We start from the raw sequence: 8,820 nt of genomic DNA, 5'->3' as shown, positions 1-8,820 counted from the left end.
CACTGATATTGCCAACTACTTTAATTATTTTTTCATTGGCAAGATTAGCAAACTTAGGCATTACAACAAACGCTGACACTACACATTCAAGTACAGTTGAAGTCGGAAGTTTACATACACCTTAGCCAAATACATTTAAACTCAGTTTTTCACAATTCCTGACATTTAATCCTAGTAAAAATTCCCTGTCTTAGGTCAGTTAGGATCACCACTTTATTTTAAGAATGTGAAATGTCAGAATAATAGTAGAGAGAATGATTTATTTCAGCTTGTATTTCTTTCATCACATTCCCAGTGGGTCAGAAGTTTACATACACTCAATTAGTATTTGGTAGCATTGCCTTTAATTCGTTTAACTTGGGTCAAATGTTTCGGGTAGCCTTCCACAAGCTTCCCACAATAAGTTGGGTGAATTTTGGCCCATTTCTCCTGACAGAGCTGGTGTAACTGAGTAAGGTTTGTGGGCCCGTGTAGCTCAGTTGGTAGAGCATGGCGCTTGCAACGCCAGGGTTGTGGGTTTGATTCCCACGGGGGGCCAGTATGAAAAAAGTAATAAAAATTAAACAAAAAAATGTATAAGAGCGTCTGCTAAAATGTAAAAATGTAGGCCTCCTTGCACATGCCTTTTCAGTTCTGTTTTGTTGTCCTTAAGCCATTTTGCCACAACTTTGGAAGTATGCTTGGGGTCATTGTCCATTTGGAAGACCCATTTGCGACCAAGCTTTAACTTCCTGACTGATGTCTTGAGATGTTGAACAATATATCCACATCATTTTCCTTCCTCATGATGCCATCTATTTTGTGAAGTGCACCAGTCCCTCCTGCAGCAAAGCACCCCCACAGCATGCTTCACGGTTGGGATGGTGTTCTTCGGCTTGCAAGCCACCCCCATTATCCTCCAAACATAACGATGGTCATTATGGCCAAATAGTTCTATTTTTGTTTCATCAGACCAGAGGACATTTCTCCAAAAAGTACGATCTTTGTCCCCATGTGCAGTTGCAAACCGTAGTCTGGCTTTTTTATGGCGGTTTTGGAGCAGTGGCTTCTTCCTTGCTGAGCGTCCTTTCAGGTTATGTCTATATAGGACTCATTTTACTGTGGATATACTGTGGAAGTAGATGTCCTAACCGACTTGCCAAAACAATAGTTTGTTAACAAGAAATTTGTGGAGTGGTTGAAAAACAAGTTTTAATGACTCCAACCTAAGTGTATGTAAACTTCAGACTTCAACTGTATATCTCAACAAATTATGAAAGACAAGCGTTGTAATTTTGAATTACGTAAAGTAAGTGTGAAAGAGCTGGAAAATGATTGTTGTCTAACAACAATGACAAGCCACTGGGGTCTGACAACTTGGATGGAAAATTGCTGAGGATAATAGCAGACTATATTGCCACTCTTATTTGCCATCTCATCAATTTAAGCCCACTAGAAAGTGTGTGCCCTCAGGCCTGGAGGGAAGCAAAAGTCATTCCGCTACCTAAGAATAGTAAAGCCCCCTTTACTGGCTCAAATAGCCGACCAATGAGCCTGTTACCAACCCTTAGTAAACTATTGGAAAAAATTGTGTTTGACAAGATACAATGCTATTTCACAGTATACTAAGTAACAACAGATTTTCAGCACATTTATAGGGAAGTACATTCAACAATAACAGCACTTACACAAATGACTGATGATTGGCTGAGAGAAATTGATGATAAAAAAGTTGTGGGGGCTGTTTTGTTAGACTTCAGTGCGGCTTTTGACATTATCGATCATAATCTGCTGCTGGAAAAATGTATATTTTATGGCTTTACACCCCCTGCCATAATGTGGATATAGAGTTACTTGTCTAAGAGAACACAGAGGGTGTTCTTTAATGGAAGCCTCTCCAACATAATCCAGGTAGAATCAGGAATTCCCCAGGGCAGCTGTCTAGGCCCCTTACTTTTTCAGTCTTTACTGACAACATGCCACTGGCTTTGAGTAAAGCCAGTGTGTCTATGTATGCGGATGACTCAACATTATACATGTCAGCTACTACAGCGACTGAAATGACTGCAACACTTAACAAAGAGCTGCAGTCAGTTTTAGAATAGGTGGCAAGGAATACGTTAGTTCTAAAGCATTGTACAGTATTTGGGATAAATCATTCACTAAACCCTAAACCTCAACTAACTAAAAAACCAAAAATAATAAAATAAAAAAATAATAAAAATATCTTGTAATGAATAATAATAATAATAATGTGGAAATTGAGTGAGCAAGTTGAGGAAACTAAACTGCTTGGAGTAACCCTGGATAGTAAACTGTCATGGTCAAAACATATTGATGCAACAGAAGCTAAGATGGGGAGAAGTCTGTCCATAATAAAGCATAGCTCTGTCTTCTTTACAACGCTATCAACAAGGCAGGTCCTACAGGCTCTAGTTTTGTCGCACCTGGACTACTGTTCAGTCGTATGGTCAGGTACCACAAAGAGGGACTTAAGAAAATTGCAATTGGCTCAGAACAGGGCAGCACGGCTGGCCCTTGGATGTCCACAGAGAGCTAACATTAATAATATGCATCTCAATCTCTCCTGGCTCAAAGTGGAGGAGAGATTGACTTCATCACTACTTGTATTTGTGAGAAGTGTTGACATGTTAAATGCACCGAGCCGTCTGTTTAAACTACTAGCACACAGCTCGGACACCCATGCATACCCCACAAGACATGCCACCAGAGGTCTCTTCACAGTCCCCAAGTCCAGAACAGACTATGGGAGGCGCACAGTACTACATAGAGCCATGACTACATGGAACTCTATTCCACATCAAGTAACTGATGCCAGCAGTAAAATCAGATGTAATAAACAGATACAAAATACACCTTATGGAACAGCGGGGACTGTGAAGAGACACACACACACAGGTACAGACACACGCATACAAATATATATGCACTCTACACACACGTACATATGAATTTTGTATTGTAGATATGTGGTAGTAGAGTAGTGGCCTGAGGGAACACACTTAATGTGTTGTGAAAAGTGTTATGAAATGTAATGTCATGTAATATTTTAAACTGTATATACAGTGGGGCAAAAAAGTATTTAGTCAGCCACCAATTGTGCAAGTTCTCCCACTTAAAAAGATGAGAGAGGCCTGTCATTTTCATCATAGGTACACGTCAACTATGACAGACAAATTGAGAAAGAAAATTCTGGAAAACTACATTGTAGGATTTTTAATGAATTTATTTGCAAATTATGGTGGAAAATAAGTATTTGGTCACCTACAAACAAGCAAGATTCCTGGCTCTCACAGACTTGTAACTTCTTCTTTAAGAGGCTCCTCTGTCCTCCACTCGTTACCTGTATTAATGGCACCTGTTTGAACTTGTTATCAGTATAAAAGACACCTGTCCACAACCTCAAACAGTCACACTCCAAACTCCACTATGGCCAAGACCAAAGAGCTGTCAAAGGACACCAGAAACAAAATTGTAGACCTGCACCAGGCTGGGAAGATTGAATCTGCAATAGGTAAGCCGCTTGGTTTGAAGAAATCAACTGTGGGAGCAATTATTAGGAAATGGAAGACATACAAGACCACTGATAATCTCCCTCGATCTGGGGCTCCACGCAAGATCTCACCCCGTGGGGTCAAAATGATCACAAGAACGGTGAGCAAAAATCCCAGAACCACACGGGGGGACCTAATGAATGACCTGCAGAGAGCTGGGACCAAAGTAACAAAGCCTACCATCAGTAACGCACTACGCAGTGCCAGACGTGTCCCCCTGCTTAAGCCAGTACATGTCCAGGCCCGTCTGAAGTTTGCTAGAGTGCATTTGGATGATCCAGGAGAGGATTGGGAGAATGTCATATGGTCAGATGAAACCAAAATATAACTTTTTGGTAAAAACTCAACTCGTCGTGTTTGGAGGACAAAGAATGCTGAGTTGCATTCAAAGAACACCATACCTACTGTGAAGCATGGGGGTGGAAACATCATGCTTTGGGGCTGTTTTTCTGCAAAGGGACCAGGACGACTGATCCGTGTAAAGGAAAGAATGAATGGGGCCATGTATCGTGAGATTTTGAGTGAAAACCTCCTTCCATCAGCAAGGGCATTGAAGATGAAACGTGGCTGGGTCTTTCAGCATGACAATGATCCCAAACACACCGCCCGGGCAACGAAGGAGTGGCTTCGTAAGAAGCATTTCAAGGTCCTGGAGTGGCCTAGCCAGTCTCCAGATCTCAACCCCATAGAAAATCTTTGGAGGGAGTTGAAAGTCCGTATACCCAGCGACAGCCCCAAAACATCACTGCTCTAGAGGAGATCTGCATGGAGGAATGGGCCAAAATACCAGCAACAGTGTGTGAAAACCTTGTGAAGACTTACAGAAAACGTTTGACCTGTGTCATTGCCAACAAAGGGTATATAACAAAGTATTGAAAAACTTTTGTTATTGACCAAACACTTATTTTCCACCATAATTTGCTAATAAATTCATAAAAAATCCTACAATGTGATTTTCTGGATTTTTTTTATTCATTTTGTCTGTCATAGTTGACGTGTACCTATGATGAAAATTACAGGCCTCTCTCATCTTTTTAAGTGGGAGAACTTGCACAATTGGTGGCTGACTAAATACTTTTTTTCCCCACTGTAACTACCTTAATGTTGCTGGACCCCAGGAAGAGTAGCTGCTGCCTTGGCAGGAATTAATGGGGATCCATAATAAACCCCAGGAAGAGTAGCTGCTGCCTTGGCAGGAACTAATGGGGATCCATAATAAACCCCAGGAAGAGTAGCTGCTGCCTTGGCAGGAACTAATGGGGATCCATAATAAACCCCAGGAAGAGTAGCTGCTGCCTTGGCAGGAACTAATGGGGATCCATAATAAACCCCAGGAAGAGTAGCTGCTGCCTTGGCAGGAACTAATGGGGATCCATAATAAACCCCAGGAAGAGTAGCTGCTGCCTTGGCAGGAACTAATGGGGATCCATAATAAACCCCAGGAAGAGTAGCTGCTGCCTTGGCAGGAACTAATGGGGATCCATAACAAACCCCAGGAAGAGTAGCTGCTGCCTTGGCAGGAACTAATGGGGATCCATAATAAACCCCAGGAAGAGTAGCTGCTGCCTTGGCAGGAACTAATGGGGATCCATAATAAACCCCAGGAAGAGTAGCTGCTGCCTTGGCAGGAACTAATGGGGATCCATAACAAACCCCAGGAAGAGTAGCTGCTGCCTTGGCAGGAACTAATGGGGATCCATAATAAACCCCAGGAAGAGTAGCTGCTGCCTTGGCAGGAACTAATGGGGATCCATAATAAACCCCAGGAAGAGTAGCTGCTGCCTTGGCAGGAACTAATGGGGATCCATAATAAACCCCAGGAAGAGTAGCTGCTGCCTTGGCAGGAACTAATGGGGATCCATAATAAATATAAATGCTATATGGCGCATGTTCGTGTTTAATATGGGTGTCATCCCCCCACCTCCATCTCCATCCTCAGCTTCAGCTCCGTTGAGAACAAACTGTTCCTTTTCTTATGTACCAGTCTTCTTCTGTACCAACCCCACCTCTTCTTGATCCCTATTCAGCAGAATGTAATGTATTTAACATGGTATTTATAGGGAAGGAGGGTTGGGGAGCAGGGGACTGGGACCTACTGGTGAGTAGACTAAAGCATTAAGAAGTTAAACTTACAATTTTGGCCCCGGTTCGAGTACTGATGAGAACCACATGATCGGCAGCGGGTAACAATGTGCGAGTGGCGCAGTGGTCTAAGGCACTGCATCGCAGTGCTAGCTGTGCCACTAGAGATCCTGGTTTGAATCTGTCGTAGCCGGCCGCGACCGGGAGACCCATGGGGCGGCGCACAATTGGCCCAGCGTCGTCCAGGGTAGGGGAGGGAATGGCCGGCAGGGATGTTGGTAGAGCATGGAGTTTGCAACGCCAGGGTTGTGGGTTCGATTCCCACGGGGGGCCAGTGTTCTCCTCTGCTCTCCTAACCATCAGGACACATACATACACACACATGTTGTTATCATAGGCTGCATTCCTTAGTTATCGCCTCTTCACAATATCCTGCAAGCCTTTCCCTGTGTGTTTTGGGAACCAGTCTATACTCTGTTGCTGGGATATAAACACATTTGATTAATTCTCTAAGCTCTAGCAAATTGCAAAAATCTCTGAAGCTGGAGACTCTTATCTCCCTCACTAACTTTAAGCATCAGTTGTCAGAGCACCTTACCGATCACTCCAGTGTTAATACTAATTGTAATTATTTTGCACTATGGCCTATTTATTGCCTTACCTCCATAACTTGCTACATTTGCACACACTGTATATATATTTTCTGTTGTATTTTTGACTGTACGTTTTGTTTTACCCCATATGTAACTCTGTGTTGTTGTTTTTATCGCACTGCTTAGCTTTATCTTGGCCAGGTCGCAGTTGTAAATGAGAACTTGTTCTCAACTGGCTTCTTACCTGGTTAAATAAAGGTGGGATAAAATAAAAAATAGTCTACTAATTAGTCTTAACATTTTAGTCATAGCTCACACACACGTTTCTTTATCAGTAATACATTTAATTGGGGAAAACACCCACTAACTGAGAGAGAGATCATAGGGAGTGATGCTTTTTGAATTAATCAACTTGATTGAATGCTTCCTCACCTCAGAAATGTTTGAATATATATTGTGTGATTTCTTCCTCAATTTACAGCCTGGTCTCATAGGCTAGATGTAACAGAGTAAATGTAAATCCAAAAAACACTGAAATTAGCATGATATGTTATGTTTTGGTCTGGTTACATAAGACAGAAGGTAACTTAAGGCACAAACTAAAGCAGGGTGGTTGGACGGCGTGAATAGGTGGGCATATAACACGACTGTCTAGCAATCCAAAAGTTGCGTGTTCAAATCTCATCACGGATAACTTTAGCATTTTAGCTAATTAGCAACTCTAACGACTTTCTACTTTTTAGCTACTTTGCAACTACTTAGCATGTTAGCTAACCCTTCCCCTAACCCTAACCTTGACCCTTTAACCTAACTCCTAACCCTAACCTTAACCCTAACCCCTAGTCTAGCTAACGTTAGCCACCTAACTAGCATTAGCCACCTAGCTAACGTTAGCCATAACAAATTGGAATTTGTAACATGTCATACGGAATGGATGATGGACATCCACAAATTAATACATACCATATGAAACATACCATAATAATTGGAGTGTCCCGGATTTACATGTACTATGTCACGTCTACCCCTGAGTCCAGGTTGCAATTTAAACATGCCTCTGGGCGGTTCAGCTTTGCCAAGCACTAAAGGGAAACTATAAAAATGAAGATCAATATGAAATGTATGTTTGCACAAAATACGATACATATGTTTTTTTATCCACTTAATTTGTTATCAAATAGTATTTGGGTATTCAAAGTACTTTATACAGTACTTTATACTTTATATGTTAAGTATTTTCTAATGACTCTGAGCCACCACCATCAAATATTTGTGGGTAGAAACATAATTGTGTTGCAGAATGGAACAATTCCTCCTTGACCATGACCACACACAACCCAACCCACCCACAGTTCTGCTCCATTTCTCTCTGTTGGAAAGTCTGAGAAAGTCTGAGAAATGGATAGCTACATAGCTAGTTTTTGTGAAACCTTGCACGTAAAACGCCACAGATGTGAATATTGAGCAAGAAGCAGAACAACACATGTGTTGGCTGTAACTTCTCAATTCCTTCACAATAGTTCATGGAAACCTTGGTTACAGACTCAAAGGAGGTAGTCCAGCATTTTCCCCAAAATCGTACAAACCCTCAGCAAGTAGCCCACAGTATTAGAATTCAACTTGAGGGGAGAACATCCGTAACAGGGCTACTTTGCATCATACTCATCTAGACATGTTTTCTAACCCAGAATAAACAGGTAAAAATGTTGGCAAAGTTCTGACGTGCAGAGAGAGAGAGTGAAGAGAATAGATGACCATGTGAACAATTAGTAAGGCTAATTGCAACATTCATTCTGGTAAGCAACAATCACTAGACTCTAGTCTAGCAAGACAGTAACATAATTATTTTATTTAAGCAACTATTAAAAGCTTCTTAAAAGCAAAGTCATTTTAAAGTCATCTGAAAACTAAAGCGTCTCAATAAATAACACATGAAGATAAGGCCTCCCGAGTGGCGCAGTGGTCTAAGGCGCTGCATCGCAGTGCTAGCTGTGCCACTAGAGATCCTGGTTCGAATCCAGGCTCTGTCGTAGCCGGCCGCGACCCGGGAGACCCATGGGGCGGCGCACAATTGGCCCAGCGTCGTCCAGGGTAGGGGAGGGAATGGCCGGCAGGGATGTTGGTAGAGCATGGAGTTTGCAACGCCAGGGTTGTGGGTTCGATTCCCACGGGGGGCCAGTGTTCTCCTCTGCTCTCCTAACCATCAGGACACATACATACACACACATGTTCTTATCATAGGCTGCATTCCTTAGTTATCGCCTCTTCACAATATCCTGCAAGCCTTTCCCTGTGTGTTTTGGGAACCAGTCTATACTCTGTTGCTGGGATATAAACACATTTGATTAATTCTCTAAGCTCTAGCAAATTGCAAAAATCTCTGAAGCTGGAGACTCTTATCTTCCTCACTAACTTTAAGCATCAGTTGTCAGAGCACCTTACCGATCACTGCACCTGTACACAGCCCATCTGAAATTAGCCCACCCAACTACCTCATCCCTATATTGTTATTTATTTTGCTCTTTTGCACCCCAGTATCTCTATTTGCACATAATCTCTTGCACATCTAGCATTCCAGTGTTAATTCTAAT

The sequence above is a fragment of the Coregonus lavaretus genome (genome assembly GCF_964263955.1).
Source record: "Coregonus lavaretus genome assembly, chromosome: 12".
Classification (NCBI taxonomy): domain Eukaryota; kingdom Metazoa; phylum Chordata; class Actinopteri; order Salmoniformes; family Salmonidae; genus Coregonus; species Coregonus lavaretus.
The sequence above is the reverse complement of the archived record's forward strand: the minus strand, read 5'-3'. Positions refer to the sequence as shown.